The 17,007-nt window shown below is 43.1% G+C and overlaps 1 pseudogene; it reads left to right on the top strand.

Annotated features, from left to right (window-relative positions):
• Positions 1–3,668, top strand: part of LOC144103346 (sodium/iodide cotransporter-like) — a 32,287-nt pseudogene extending 28,619 nt beyond the window's left edge.
• The last annotated feature ends 13,339 nt before the right edge of the window (positions 3,669–17,007 follow it).

Genomic DNA, 17,007 nt, shown 5'->3' with positions numbered 1-17,007 from the left:
GACGTGGTGTCAAGGCAATATAGATACTTAAACAGATCAGTAACCTCTTACTGAAATTTAGTGTTAGATCTACCGGCTACATTCTATAGAAGAAATTGTTACGAAAAACTCTCAAAATGTGCTCTCTTCGTCCGTAAGTGTTAACCCAAATATTACATCATGATGTAACAGGAAGTTATCCCACGCATTTTTGTATTTTTGAAACATACTGTGTGCCTCTCATACGATTGCTTCATTATCGGCCTGTAATAACTGTCTCTCTCATTTACCACGTCGTTCCATCCTACTTGACGACCAGCCTCTCTGACATTCCTGTGCTCAGAGGTATCTTCTTGGCTGGACTAGTTGGAGCCTCGACGAGGTGAGAGATGGCTACCTGCTTTACTTTTGTAAAAAAAAAATGTGGCGCTCGAGCTTTTTCTTGGTACTTTATTTAGTGCATGTCATCAACATTATTAATAAAGAAAAAATTACATAACGAGTCATCTCGAGGATAAAAATATAAACTTAGCAGCTAAGACACCTAATATATAATGGCAGGTTTGAACGCACTTTCAGCAACAACTACAATGAAAAAAAAATTTTTGAGTTTTGAACGCGAACTTGATATCTAAGCCAAATAAGAAACACAGTAATAGAAAGGCGTTCTTCGTCTCCAATGAGATGTTTACGAAAAGCGGCAGGGGGAGCATTTCTTACTCTAGGAAGGCGGCTGTCGGCACTGTGACTTTTTTTTGGGTTCGTTTTAATTCATGTGTTGCGAGTTTTTCCTTGGTGCAAAGGGCAACTATTCAAAAATGGTCCTATCTCAGTACCAAGAAAATTTTCATTACTTGCAGGTAGCCACCAGAACAATATACTTCTACTGTGATGACTCAGCGGCCACGCATAAATGACCAGAAAGATAGGTTTTGCAACAGATAAAGTGAGGCAGTTCTCCTTCATATATGACCTTAAGGCACCATCGAGAGTTTTGTTAAACGCCGCTCCTTGCAAGCATGCCTGATGCCATAAAAAAACGTTAACAGTTGTACACGAAAAAGCATCTTAAGAAATACTGCGTGCGTGAGCCTGTCGGAAGCATTCTGTTTTGAATTATAGTTAGCCAGTATTTGTTTTAATGCTGGTGATCTGGCAGTATCTTTCCCTTTTGATGGACGCACTGCACTAGAAGAAGTAAAAAAACTTGGGACACACTTAAGTTTAGCTTAAGGGTATGACGCGATGGAGTTAACTGGTCCTTAGGGTCGCTTGGGGGTTACCTGACACACCTTTGCGTAGACATCTATTTACACGCTTGTGGCCGTCGCATACTGCTTTATTAGACATGATAGCTCAGATTACTTAGTAGCACTAACTAGTGACCTTAATTAACTAAGTGATCCTGTAATATAACAGGCGTACTGTGCTGTGTGAAGTGCCCGTACCAGGCTTCCATTTAACCCATTGATCGACTATTCCCCTGTTTTGCACAAGTAGCGTGCCCGGCTTCCGGGCCGACCGACAGAGATTTGATTCTGCGTAACCGCTTTTTTTTTCGTTTTAGGAAAATAGCGTTTCGGAATCACAATCCTCTTGGCCAATGAGGATTTCATAATGAAGGTTACCCCGATGCCTGGATTTACGGCGAACGAGACCTCTAACGCTAGCGCGTTAATTTGGTATCAGCTACAAACTGATTACTTTGGCAAAGAACTGCAGCCGAGCTTTATGCAAACCAGAGATTCGGTCACAGGGAAACAGTCTTTCGTGGCAACACTGTAGAAATAATATTATGTACGAATATTGAGTCTTAAAAAAAGCGCTTTCAGTTATTCATGCTTGCTTGACAATACGTCATTAACAAGTAGTGCGTTAATTCTTCACCGCTGCCCATTCTGCACAGCTTTTTCAGACAATACTTAATTTAACTACTGTGCAAGAATAAAGAACATGAAGGGAAAAATACGCGCCTAGTTGAGAACCAAGTATAACAAACACGCCAAATAACAAGTCCTGTAGGCGAAGAAGGCGCTGTCACAGTTTGTAGCTTTTTTACTACGTACCAAGTTCACACCCTTTATTAAAAATGTTGGAATATGTAGGGAAGGTGTGGCAACTAAAATAACGAGATGGATATGATGTATCGTCCGTAAAGGGCGGCTTGAAAAAAATAAGGGGCTTTAACTGTAGGGTATTCAGCGCAATAAAAACTTCGCTATTTAACGTTCAGACTTACTTCAATGCCTTTATTTTGCGTTATTATAAATATCGTAGTTATTGCTATGCTGTGTAGAACCAGTGAACGATGACACACCTAAATATTTGTTTCCTTTATCTTCCACAGCACGGTATCGTCCATAGTTAACTCCCATGCTGCGATATTTTACATCGACCTTGTCATGCCACACTTCAAAATAAGGAATCAGACAGCCGTTATCTTTATGCGCCTACTGGGTAAATACTGCAAATGTTAGTTATCATCGCCATATATTATTTTGTCCGTGGCGTGAAAAAGCTGAGCCGTGTTAGAAATACTGCTCTGCACACAGCTATTCTCCAGTAAAAACTTGATCTCCTTCACTGCGTCGGCTGTGATAGTGGCGCACACATGTCGAGTCTGTCTCTTACGATTATTCAGCTTGCCTACGCTCTCGTTTTACCCTGCCTGTGCCTTGACTGTGCTCCAGCACAGTGGGCAATCGGCATATGTCGTCTGTTTACCATACTTTCCCCTTGTTTTGCACTTTAGATTCTAACTGCTTTGTATGCTAGTCGCGTAGGTCGCGAAAAAATCTCCACACGTCCTCACGTCGACTTTGAAGCACAGGAACAAGGTCAGAGGAAAACTACGGTACAAGTGGGCTGTGTAAATATTTAACCCTAGAAGTTATAATTTCTTTGTGTATTCTTTATTCATTGTGCCTGCCCGTCTACTGCTCGTGTGTTTTCTGCAGAAAATTCTATACATTTTGTAGGATAGCCATGGAGGCCTTCAGTCGAGCTGACATTACTAAATACAATTTTGATCGAGCAATGCCAAGCTGCATATTAATTGGTGCTGTTCTCTTTGTGCATAATGTATGGATCACTATGTTTGTAAATGCAATGCGAGCACTGTAGCTCAGAGAATATTTCTCCGCTTCCAGATTTTACTGCAGGCGATGCTATAATTTCGTCATTGACTACCGAATTGTTCACACCATGTATAAACAAATTTAAGTTTGATATAGAACCAACACATTCACGCTGCTTTAGCTTTGCACAAATAACCACGTCCAGAAATTCTGCAAGAAGCGAACATCCTGGAATTGTGGATATGTACGTCGCCAGACAGAAAACTTTACCCCCATATGGTCGTACCAGTATCATCAACAGAATTACCGCTCTGTAAAAACAAGCCTTGCTTATGGAATAAAATATGAAAGTGAAAAACCTAATTTCTCTTTTCAGCGTTTGCAAGCGGCAGCGTAATGACCCTGTGTGCTGTTGCAGTGCCGTACATGGGCACAGCCGCTAGTGTACGTATATTCATTTCATCAGCCTCCTCTTTTATATCTCGGACTTTCTCGCCTAGATATGGTTGCTGTTCAACCGAACATTTCTTCCTCGAACTTTTCATGTCGTTCTACGGTTCTTCGGTGGGGCCATTCACTGGGCTTATCCTTCCCGCCATATCTTCACCATAGACAATCTCTAAGGTAGCCGTTCACTGTACGGTGCATTAACATGTAGCAACGAACATAATTTGAAAAACGTGTACGTCATCTGAAAAGGCTGTGAGGTAGAAAAAAGATGAATAAAAATTTTAAGTGCTGTATCTCGTGGCTGCGCCCAAGGATTCTTCAAAGGGGCAAGGAGGACATAATGAAGTTAGTCTGTATTGACAGCTTACGGCAGATTACGGCATTTTAACGAAAATAACACTGCTTCTACAGAAATGAAGCTTTTCAAAGATAGAGAACGTCAAAAATCTAATACACGTTTAGCCATCAGTGGCTGATTTCACAAGTTAATTTTTCTGTCCCTGGTTTAAGAGGCCAGGCTAGAAACCATTCGCTTAAAAATTCTGTTCATGGCGTTTTTTTCGGCTTAGAAGGCCGCGAATTTTAATAAAAGGGCTGGGAAATTTCTGTTTTTTTATCCGCAAAAAAACCCTATTTTGCTGCAAGAAAAACAACGACATATGCGTAGGTAGCCATGGAATCGATTTTTACGCAGAATAAAAATGGCATGAAATAGCTCGTACTCATAAGACCAATTGAGAGAGGATTTTGACCCGACGAACTTGTTACGGGGTTACATGGTTACAAGTGCCGGCTAGGTGCTGATACAAGTAGCGAACAAGAGTCGGGCGCCGCCGAGTATCTCATGAGGCCATGCAAAATGTAATAGACAAGTGCAAAATACCCCGATTCAAGTAGGTATGTAGGAGCAGTGCCGCTGACTTTATTGCTAAAATTCTAACGTGCTCATTTAAGTGCCATTGTGCTAACTGCAGCAAGCGCGTATAGATCTGCTGAAGCCTCTGCGTTCTCGGAATATTTTAATCACATACACTGGGACGCCCGCTCACTCTTTATTACAAGCAGATAACTTTTTTCTACAACTTTTTTTTCAGTGATTGAACATGTTATTTTAACCGCCAGATTAGGCCATGTTTGCGTTTAAAAGTGACATTACTGGCTTGAAAAAGTGTTCAATTACAACAACGATGTGACGCCCAGCTAACTGCTTAGCTCGTTAGCTATGGCGGCTTTGTATTCGGCGGCCAGAGCGAGCTGTCCAACCTGGAAAAACGTTTCTGCCCTGCCACTGGGTCACGTCAGCTGCCGCTCCTAGCATCATCGAAGACAGCGCGTCAGTATTTAGAAAAGCTATTAATGGGGCTCTTCTTGCCATAACGAAGGGCGTCATGCAGGGAGACAAAATCTCACCAATGCATTTCACCGCCTGTTTAAAGGAGGTATTCCGAGGCCTAAGGTGTGAACATTTGAGGATAAGAGTTAATAGAGAATACCTAAGTGTTCTGCGATTCGCTGACGACATTGTCTTGCGGAGTCACTCAGGAGAGGAATTGAAAAGCATGATCAGTTAGTTAGACAGGCAGAGCAAAACGGTTGGTCTAAAAATTAACTTGCAGAAAACAAAAGTAATGTTCAATAGTTCAGCAAGGGAACCGCCGATTACAATTGGTAGTGAGGTGCTGGAAGTGGTAAAGCAATATGTCTGCTTAGAGGGTAATAACTAGCAAAATGACAATGGGTTGGAGCGCCTATGGCATGTCCTCTCAGATCATGAATGGCAGTTTACCAATATATTTGAAGAAAAAAGTACACAACCGCTGTATCTTACCGGTACTCACATAGGGGCAGAAACGTGGAGGCTACAGAAAATGTTAAGCTTAAGTTATGGACAACGCAGCCAGCCAAGGAAACAAAAATGCTAGGTATAACGTTAAGAGACCGAAAGCGGGCAGAGTGGGTGAGGGAACAAACTCGGGTTAATGACATCCAACTCGAAATCAAGAAGAAAAAATGGGCTTGGCCAAGGCATGTAATGCGAAGAGAAGATAACCGCTGGTCCTTAAGGGCAATGGAGTGGATTCAAAGAAAAGGCAAGCGTACCAGGGGCGGCAGCAAATCACCTGGGCGGATGAGATTAAGAAGTCGGCGAGCACACAGAGAGCGCAGCTGGCAGAGGACAGGGTTGATTAGAGGGCGGGAGAGCTCTTTGTCCTGCTGTGGGTATATAGTCAGGCTGATGATGACTACTGGAGCTAGTTAGGATGTCAAGATACCGTTTTAGAAAGCGCTATCTGGCGCAGGAATGCGTTGTGTGTATGTGTGCGTGCGTGCGCGCGCGTGCTTCTGCGTGTGTGTGTGCGCTTGCGTGCGTGTGTGCGTGCGTGCGCTCCTCTGCCAGTTAGCGCTTGCCAAAATCGTCAGTTCTAGTCGCTGAATATTAGCGACGACCGGCATTTTGTCGCCGCCGGGTGTCAAGTGGGCGCAGTAGGGTAGATTTGGCTGACTTGCCCTTGCAAAATAACACCGTTTGGCCGCGTGTTAAGGTAAGCCGTCGCTCAGGGTATAGGCAAACGCAGAATATAAAGGTCCAAAATATTAATCCCAAATAAATAATAATTGTTTCTTTGTGGGCTTTTAAGCTGTTGTCGAAGGGAGCAATACTTAATTTTGCTGGAACGAAGTTGCTATTTTAGGTTAGTCATTCATTTTTGATTTTCATGTCAAATTTTCACCACCAATGTATATTGGGATAGTTATTACACAGTCATGTTAAAGCAACAGCACGTATATTGTTGTTAGGATGCGAACAACAGAAAAGGAGCAGGAACAAAAGCATAAAATGCAGCTTTAAACTGACTAAAATACCTCGAGGCTCGGCCCATTTATGACAACAGCACAGAATACATTGCAAAAATAATCTAAATATCTTACGGTTTCTATAATTGTGTGGAGGACGCTCTATAAGCAAGCTCTATGTGTTACACTGGAGTGATTCTTTTACAGGGCGTGGCATGGTCGACCGATGGATAGATGGATGGAAGGTAGGAGCGTCCCCTTTGAATCGGGGCAGTGGTTGTTGCCAATATGCTAAGTTTTTTTCCTTTATTTTTGTTTAACTCTGCTGTAAGTTGTTAATAAATGCGCCATTTTCTTTAAAAAACGTCTTCTACACTTTAAAACTTATGTCACCTCTCTGCTTTAGTGCCACCAATCCTCTAATCGCTTTTTGCTAATTTCCACCGCTGATTTATTTACATGTTTGTTGTTATTTCTAAACACTAAGGCCTTAGGAAGAGTGGCTGTGCTTGCTTCGACATCCGGATGGATACCATCACATTTTAGGAAGAGGTGCTCTATTGTTTCAACAGATTTACCACACCCAACACCTGTGTCATCTTCTTCGTTAAATTTCTTTTTGTAGCTGCGCGTTCTAAGACACCCTGACCTAGCTTCAAAGAGGAGGGCACTGCTCTTGAGTTATCATAAAACGTTTCCTCCCTGATCTTCCTTTTCCAGCATCGATATAGTTCTACACTATGCTTCTTTTCTATTGAATCTATCCAATTTTTACCTTCGACGTTTTTAATCTGTCGTTTAATGCTCTTTCTTTCTCCTTCCTCATCTCTGGCAAACTTACTGGCCAGTTTTCTAGTTCGTTTCCGCCCTTTTGTGTCAACGCTCTTTCCGTACAGGTATCTAAATACCTTAGCTGCCCACCTGTTATCATCCAATTTCCTCAGGCGTTCTTCGTGTAGTACTTTACTCTGAGCTTCCCGTACTTCGAACGTTGACCAGCCCATATCCCCTTGTGCTGCCTCGTTTGTGGTCTTCCCGTCGGCACCTAGTGCTAATTATCCAACAGTTCTCTGATTTACTTCTAATCGCGACTGAACTTCAGCCCTTAAGCAAAGAACCGCATTCGAGAAAGTAAGCCCCGGCACCATTATTCCTTTCCAAATACCTCTCAGGACTTCATACCTGTTGTACCCCCATAATGCCCTATGTTTCATTATCCCGGCATCTCTTCGCCCTTTTGCTATGAGAGACTGTTCGTGCTTGTCCGTGTACATATGCCCTTTGTTTACCCATACCCCGAGATATTTGTATTCGGCCACTCGGGGTATTTCATAGCCTTGTATTGTATGCTCCTGATCAGTTGTGCCGTTGAAAACCATCACACCTGACTTAGGTGCGCTAAAACTAAAACCTAGACTTTCTCCTTCGTCTCCACAGCAATGCACCAAAGTTTGCAAATATTCCTGGCTATCTGCTAACAGTACAATGTCGTCCGCATGCATTAAACCCGGTATAGTCGTTGCTCAACAACCTTTCCGGCTAATGTGTATGACAGATCATCTTAGATTGCTTCCTTGTAGCCTTCTTTTCATACTTATCATATAAAGCATGAACAGCAGCGGGGATAGAGGACAACATTGCCTTAATGTTTTGTGTACCTGGACAGTTGTTGTACTCTTAATTCCTTCCCATGTTATTTCAACCTCATTTTCTGGATATATTTCCTGCAGAAAATTAATAACCTCATGACCGACACCTTCACCTTTTAATATGTTCCACAGGAGTTCTCTGTTCACGTTGTCGTATGCACCGCTTATGTCCAGGAAGGCTAAATACAGATGTCTCTTTTCCGCCTTAGCTATTTCTATGCACTGGGTAAGCACGAACAGGCAATCATCTAAGCGCCTACCACTTCTGAACTCGTTCTGAACTTCTCCCAGTATTCTATTGCTTTCGACCCATGACTGTATTTTTATTTTTTACCGCCTGCATCACCATGACTGTATTTTTATTTTTTACCGCCTGCATCACCAGCCTGTATATAGCTGATCTTATCGTAATCGGTCGGAAGGATTTTATGTTCGTCTTATTCCCTTTTCCTTTATAAATCAAATTCATTTTACTCTGTTTCCAGCTGTGCAAAATTTGCTAATTTGTTAAGACTGCCTCCAAATTTTTTATCAGCGTATCCTTGCCTCTTCGGCCAAGTTCAATAATTTGCTTGATTGGAATTTCGTCGATCCCTGCGAACGTACATCTTGAAACATTTGCTTCCGGCTTTTTTCAGTTAAGATTCTTCAGTTCCAGGCTGTTTTCTATTGTGCGTTCCTGTGTTGCTCCCTCATTTGGGGTGATTACTCTATCGTATTTCTTAAATGACTCAGCTATAACTGATAAAATGTAGTTCGCAGCGTCATCTCCCTCTAAACATTTCCCCTCGGCATCGCGAATCTGTTCCTGCTTTCTGTGAATCGCTTTGCCCAGGCAGCTTATATGGTTTCAGAATTTTATTGGCCCCCCTTTAGTTGCATCGCGAACTTCAGCCAGCCGGCGATCAGAGGACTGTTTTATTTTAGCCTGGACGAGGACCTGCACTTGCTGTTTGTTTTGTTGAAAAGATACCCATTTTCGGCCTATTTCCTCTTCAGACAATTGCGCCCTCTTTTCTTCTGATTTCCCGTGATGCCAACCGTCGTTGTTCGATGGCCTCCATAATTTCCTTATTCCAGCAACTCCGTGGCTTCCTCTTTCCTCTCCAGCGGTTTGCTCCTTTTACTTGCTTTATTGTTGTACTAATGAGTAGTTCTAGCTTATTACAATCCCACTTTTCCATGTGAGGTGTCTCTATTGCTTCCTCTATACAGGCCGCTATTAGCGCTATTTGTTCGTCATTTAATTTTGCGCACTCTTTTTGACTCCCCTTCATTTCTCTTTTGAGCACGGCTCCAAACTGTAGCCTAATACGCTTATGACCACAAACGAGGCTGTACTTCCCCTCTTCGTCTATTTCCTTCATTGCGAGCTTGCCATACATCCCCTGCGAGATTAAGCAGTAGTCAATGGTCGTTTGCCTGTTACGGGATTCCCACGGGATTTGTCCCTCACACTTAGTTTATCTGTTTAGAATAACTAAGTTGTCTCGCTCACAGAAGTCTAGCATCAACTTTCCGTTACAATCTGTGTATCCATCCAGATCCTTGATGTGGCCATTCATGTCCACCAACAGAATAATATCGGCGCCTTCTCCAAACTGTTTTATGTCGTCATTGAGCCACTTAACTAGATCCGTGTTCTCTTGCCTGAATTTGTCCCCTGTCCCTAAATAAACTACTCCTAGCCATGTCCTTTTACCGGCAATTGTACCCGATACCCAGACATGTTCTTTGCAAGTTGACTTTATTCTTTGCCAATTTGTTCCTTGATGTATCAGCATACCTACTCCTCCTTCTTTCCTCTCCGTTGTTGTTTTGTTGCTCCCTTCCCAGACGTAGCCATCTACGTCCCTACTAGTATGCGGGCTCCACCTGTCGAATATTGCACAGGTTTCCTTGCTTCCAAAAAGTCTGAACCGCTGCCCGCCTTTGGCCAACACTACTGATGCAAATAAAGAAGAATATTAATATGGCGGGAGCGTCATGCCAAAAAAGTGGGTGTTATTTTGCATTTCCTCACTCGCAGTTGCGCCATATTTTCGGTTCATAAAAGTATGAATCATGTGAATATTCGTATTTTGATGATCACAGATGAGACTTACTCGTGTGTCACCGCGGCAGGCACCATAGGTGCCATATAGTTCTTACCAAAATAGATAACATGATTTTACTGTGATCACTGCACCTATGTCAAGGCGGCATGGTATAAACGTTTGTTTTTGCTTATCTTCACCTGTCTTAACTATCGCAATATGTGCTATTCAACGGGAAGCATCATGCCGGTGACGCCACGCACGAGGCAGTCGGAGAAGGATTGTTATACGATAAGCAGTGTCACACCCGCTACAAATTCAGCTGTCATCAAATAAAACTTGTTAATGGGCGAGTTGGGACATCTTCGGTAAGCGTTGGTGCCACATAAAACATTGACGAGCAATCTAGACAGGATGACAAGCTATTGTCATTAGCGCGTTGTCCTGTCTTCCATTCACACGTGCATGTTTTATGTTGCGGCAATGCTTACCGAAGGCTATGTTTAGCGGTGTTAATAAAGATGGAAATAATCACAGATCTTTGGAGAGCAGCCGTTGTAATGCAAAAGACAAAGACTGAAGGCACAGGAATTGAGATAGCCGCGAAAATGATGTACACGAATAGGAGAGATTACAATTTAGCAAGTTGCCGGTGCTAGCTGAGTGCTTGATTCGTTGAAAGTGCGAAAAAACTTAGCATCATAAATGCGCCATGTTGTTTCATAAAGTTTCAAAAACAGTGTAGCATTTCCTAGTTCATTGCTTTCAAGAACGTCCCAAAACCGAGTCTAATCGTAGATTCGTTCGTAACGGGAACTATGAACGCAACTAGCGAATGTATACTCTTAATTTTGTAAAGCTGGATCCTATTACTGCCAGTGTCCAGCATTTGAGTAGATCCTACGTGCTAGCCGTACTCACGTGGAGCTCCGAATACTTTGAGAATAGAGTGGTATCCATTCAGATGTCTATGCAGGCATTGTAAGTCTCGATGAGGCCGGAGGGTTTAGAGAGAATAGTGGTCATGACAATATATCTACGGTGGGAGTTGGCAAAACGTTATTAGGAGAAAGAAGCCGAGAGGTGAGGTAAGGTTAGAAGTGGACAACTGAAAACGTTTTTTAAGACAAAGGGGAACTTTGAGCAAAATTTGGATCTGGTAAATAAAAATAAGCAAGAAGAGCTAGCACGGTGCCAACCGCCACCACCTTGTTTGAAAGTAGACACTGCTATCTTCCATCCATACATTTTCTACTGAAGCCAGCCGACTATAGCAGCTCGTTCTCCAGGAAACGAAGAAGTTAAAGCATTTTGTGGGATCACCGGCTTAAAAAATAGCAGACACACGATATAAGTGGCGTCGGGAAAGCATGGACCTTCATGCTTGAAACTTTGCGATAGCAGGTGTTATTGCAAAGCTGTGGTCACATGTGCCGAATGCTTGTTTCTCTTTTCAGTAAGTAGTACATCTCATAACTTTATGGAAGGGTACAGGCAGCTAGGAGAGCCTTGCGCCCATAGCTTCGAGTTGACATCCGGTACATTTGCTGAACCTCACACTTGTATCTTTCATGTCACTGCCAATGACTTGCGAGACCAAGCACGAAATCTTTCAGTGTACGGTGGTCGGTACGGAAAATAGCAGTGGTATTTGCCCTTTAGAACAAGCGTGTTACGGCATGAGTAGTCTAAAGTCCTAGTATATGTAGCAATCCCTTAACTTGAGTACCTGTTTCAGCAAAGTCTTCGCTGCAGTGCCTATGCAGCACTACCAAACCCCTATTATATTAAACCGCCTGCTCCATGGGGCCCACCTGGACGAGTGCAGTGCTCATTGTCGGGGGCATTCACATTGCAACTCTTGTAGAGTAGAAGCTGGGGAAAAAGCGGGTGTCTTAATGCCCGACGTACCACGGTGCAGCCAGATGCTACTTCTGGAAAGGTTGAGAACGAAATTCAATGGACGACGTAAAACAGCGGGAAATTGTGTAGGATAGTTATTTGTTTGTTTAATAATATCAATTTTTTTCGGTGAAAAAAACTCCCCATGCACTGGCTTGATAAGCCCCAGTTGAATCTCCTGCCACGACGTGAAAGGTCACAAAATTTTTTTTCCATTATGTGAATTTACCTCTACTATGTTTGTTCACCAGCTCGGGACAACATCATGGTCTTCACAATGCCGGCATAGTGATTTCTCACCTTTTGTCTAGAAAGGAAGAGGTTGTCCTAAAGAATCATTGGAGGCAAATTGCTAGAGGCTTGTGTATTGTGCGATATCAGTGCACGTTTAACAACCCCGACTGGCTGAATTTTTCGAAGCCCTCCACTACGGTGCCCCTCGTATATTGGGTCGCTTTCGGACGTTAAATTCTATAACACAATAACACCATAAAAAGGATTATAATAATGAGTGGCCGGTTCTGTAACGTTCCCTATTATGCTGAACGTGCGGAGCCGTAGTGCCTGTTGTGAATTCAGGCACATTAAAATTGTGGATTGTTGGCACGACATAGTTTTAGGGAAGCGATTGAATACAGACGATTGCGCAAGTACGGTGAGTGCTTTGCCGGCGTCCACACCCATTTGTGCATGCTCTGTAACAATAATTTTTAACGCAATGGGAGCTCCCCGCAAGTCCCAATAATGGTATCACCATCAGTCATTTCTTTTAAAAGAGGGTCGCCCTGTACACTGCGAGTTTTGAAATGTTCGCGCAGATAATTGCTAACAACAGGCCTCTTGTTTTATGGGCTACCGTTACATCGACGTCAGAGCATCTTAAAGATGGCTGCTACTGTATTATACACCCCTAGCTTTGTCGTAGTAGTTACGCCATTTCGCTTCTACGTTCAAGGACGCGGTATTTATTTCTCCATTGGTTGAAAGTGCGAAAAAACTTAGCATCATAAATGCGCCATGTTGTTTCATAAAGTTTGAAAAACAGTGTAGCATTTCCTGGTTCATTGCTTTCAAGAACGTCCCAAAACCGAGTCTAATCGTATATTCGTTTGTAACGGGAACTATGAACGCAACTAGCGAATGTATACTCTTAATTTTGTAAAGCTGGATCCTATTACTGCCAGTGTCCAGCATTTGAGTAGATCCTACGTGCTAGCCGTACTCACGTGGAGCTCCGAATACTTTGAGAATAGAGTGGTATCCATTCAGATGTCTATGCAGGCAGAGTAAGTCTCGATGAGGCCGTAGGGTTTAGAGAGAATAGTGGTCATGACAATATATCTACGGTGGGAGTTGGCAAAACGTTATTAGGAGAAAGAAGCCGAGAGGTGAGGTAAGGTTAGAAGTGGACAACTGAAACGTTTTTTAAGACAAAGGGGAACTTTGAGCAAAATTTGGATCTGGTAAATAAAAATAAGCAAGAAAAGCTAGCACGGTGCCAACCGCCACCACCTTGTTTCAAAGTAGACACTGCTATATTCCATCCATACATTTTCTACTGAAGCCAGCCAACTATAGCAGCTCGTTCTCCAGGAAACGAAAAAGTTAAAGCATTTTGTGGGATACACGAGCTTAAAAAATAGCAGACACACGATAGAAGTGGCGTCGGGAACGCATGGACCTTCATGCTTGAAACTTTGCGATAGCAGGTGTTGTTGCAAAGCTATGGGTCACATCTGCCGAATGCTTGTTTCTATTTTCAGTAAGTAGTACATCTCATAACTTTATGGAAGGGTACAGGCAGCTAGGAGCGCCTTGCGCCCATAGCTTCTATTTGACATCCGGTACATTTGCTGAACCTCACACTTGTAACTTTCATGTCACTGCCAATGACTTGCGAGACCAAGCACGAAATCCTTCAGTGTACGGTGTTCGGTACGGAAAACAGCAGTGGTATTTGCCCTTTAAAACAAGCGTGTTACGGCATGAGTAGTCTAGAGTCCTAGTATATGTAGCAATCCCTTAACTTGAGTACCTGTTTCAGCAAAATCTTCGCTGCAGTGCCTATGCAGCACTACCAAACTCCTATTATAATAAAGCGCCTGCTCCATGGGGCCCACCTGGACGAGTGCAGTGCTCATTGTCGGGGGCATTCATATTGCAACTCTTGTAGAGTAGAAGCTGGGGAAAAAGCGGGTGCCTTAATGCGCGACGTACCACGGTGCAGATGCTACTTCTGGAAAGGTTGAGAACGAAATTCAATGGTCGATGTAAAACAGCGGGAAATTGTGGTGGATAGTTATTTGTTTGTTTAATAATTTCAATTTTTTCGGTGAAAAAACTTCCCATGCACTGGCTTGATAAGCCCCAGTTGAATCTCCTGCCATGACGTGAAATGTCACAAAATTTTTTTTTCATTATGTGAATTTACCTCTACTATGTTCACCAGCTCGGGACAACATCATGGTCTTCACAATGCCGGGATAGTGATTTCTCGCCTTTTGTCGAGAAAGGAAGAGGTTGTCCTAAAGAATCATTGGAGGCAAAATGCTAGAGGCTGGTGTACTGTGCGATATCAGTGCACGTTTAACAACTCCGACTGGCTGAAGTTTTCGAAGCCCTCCACTATGGTGCCCCTCGTATATTTGGTCGCTTTCGGACGTTAAATTCAATAACACAATAACACCATAAAATGATTATGATAATGAGTGGCCGGTTCTGTAACGTTCCCTATTATGCTGAACGTGCGGAGCCGTAGGGCCTGTAGTGAATCCAGGCACATTAAAATTGTGGATTGTTGGCACGACATAATTTTAGCGAAGCGATTGAATACAGACGATTGCGTAAGTACGGTGAGTGCTTTGCTGGCGTCCACACCCATTTCTGCATGTTCTGTAACAATAATTTTTAACGCAATGGGAGCTCCCCGCAAGTCCCATTAATGGTACCACCATCAGTCATTTCTTTTAAAAGAGGGTCGCCCTGTACACTGCGAGTTTCGAAGTGTTCGCGCAGCTAATTGTTAAGAACTGGCATCTTGTTTTATGGGCTACAGTTACATCGACGTCCGAGTATCTTAGCGATGGCTGCTACTGTATTATACACCCCTAGCTTTGGCGTAGTAGTTACGCCATTTCGCTTCTACGCTCAAGGACGCGGTATTTAATTCTCCATTGGTGGCCGCTTTTTCCTTGAGGCGAAAGCTTGTAGAAGGACCAGTTGGACGAACCGCAGAACGAACCGCAGTTGGACTCAATTAATCTTGAGTCCTCCATATAGCCGTTAGTGCCCATACGAACTCTTCATCTTTAGCCGAAGTGCTGCCGACTGGCCTGGTTGTCCACAGCATGCCTAACGTAAAGATTTACCTAGTAAAGTTGCATGGCGCAGCATTATGGTATGCCGTGTTCAACGTCCCAAGCCTGTATACAGCAACGTTCCAGTGCCGTGATACTGGCGATAACAGTGCGTTATAGCATCTCGGCCACAGGGAAGACTTTGTAGTACGGCTCCAGTGAAGAGACAATGGATGCGCGCAGAGTGTTCTATGCTACACACTACCATGGCAACGGTGGCTATGAATAAATGGAGCCCAATTCGTCACCAATTATTTCAAGTAGAAAACGCCGAAAATGGTTCAAAATTTCCACCTCTGGCTTATATTAACGCGAAATGGAGTGTTGATATAAAGAATTTGCGCTTACTCTAAAAACAGTAATCCAAGAAGCAGTCTCGACACGTTTTTGATCACCAGTACATCTGAATGTGCACGCCACGCAAAGGTGCGCAAAGGGAAATTGTTGATAAATCGACGCCGCAAAAATACCTTGTAATTTCGATTGAGGAATTAACGCACTTTATCCACAAAGGAAAGAATAATAATAAATGCAAATTAGAGGCTTTCTTTGCATACATGTATGAAATGTGGATACTTAGAGATAATAGAGTTGAACACTGGACAATCAGGTATTCCTTCGTTTTGGTAAGAGCAATAAATATAGGAGTGCCCTTCTCTTTTGATGTACAGCTCAGCCGTATTTCTGCTGTACCAGATCTCGTACTACTGGATATCTCTAATTGGCTTGATGCTGACAATAATTTTGGGAACCGCCCTCAGTCTCGTGAAAGGTGAGAAGTATATGCAGGGAGTAGTTGTCCAAATAAAAGAACTTTGGTAAGATGCCTTGAGAATTGCACCATACATAAGGCGAGCAGGATATACATTACTGCCACGAGGAATTGCTTATTCACTTGACATGGGTTCAAAGGCCTACAAAACGCTGCAAAGTCGCTGCTTTTCTAGTCGAAGTACCTACTGAAAATTGCCAAGTTTTTTACAAAATGTAATATGTAGAACTCATGTGAAGACAGCAGAGTGTTGTTATAAATTCGTCCAAACAGAAATAATTATTGAAAAAGTAATAAAGATGTTTCTGAATTCTCTCAGGAAAAAAAAAGCGTCTCTTCAGAAGCTGCGGACCACAAAAAATCATAGCTTTTTAAATATGCTTAACTAGGTGTCATGTGCACATCTATTTAGCAGCCTTGAAACGAAATCCGAGAATAATAAAATGTACATTGTGACAGCAGCTCGCGAATGTCATTCGCACAGTGCGCATACAAAGCCCCGTCGGAGCCAGGGTTGGAAAACAGATTTTCTTATTAGACACGCACCTCGAGACGCTAAGTAGCACCGATGTCATATGGTTGCTTCTTTTTTGTCGTGGTGTTTCTTTTAAGGCTGGTAATCAAAGCTTTATAAAAAGTTACTTGGTGCTAATATTTCTGCCAGCTGTTTTTCAAGGCTGTCTACGACTTTTGCTTTGGCTATGTCTTCCTAGCCTGAATGTTTAAAAAATAATTTAGCTTGCTTTCAATAAAATTGCAACGGATAGAAGAAGAGATGAATGAAGACTCTCGGAGGCGCGCGTGCTCTGGGATTCGGTGCTCTGTGCCTGGTGCTCTGTGCGGGCCGCCCTGTGCTCTTGACCTGTGTGCTGTGCCCGGGCGTTCTCGCATCGTTCCCGCCTGGACCACGTAACATCTTTGGTGGAGGTGTGGATTTTACGCTGCGCACACCACACAGCTTCGTAGTACTCGTCAGGCCGGGACTACCAC

The sequence above is a fragment of the Amblyomma americanum genome, chromosome 9 (assembly GCF_052857255.1).
Source record: "Amblyomma americanum isolate KBUSLIRL-KWMA chromosome 9, ASM5285725v1, whole genome shotgun sequence".
Lineage (NCBI taxonomy): Eukaryota > Metazoa > Arthropoda > Arachnida > Ixodida > Ixodidae > Amblyomma > Amblyomma americanum.
This window is presented reverse-complemented; position numbering and strand designations above follow the sequence as displayed.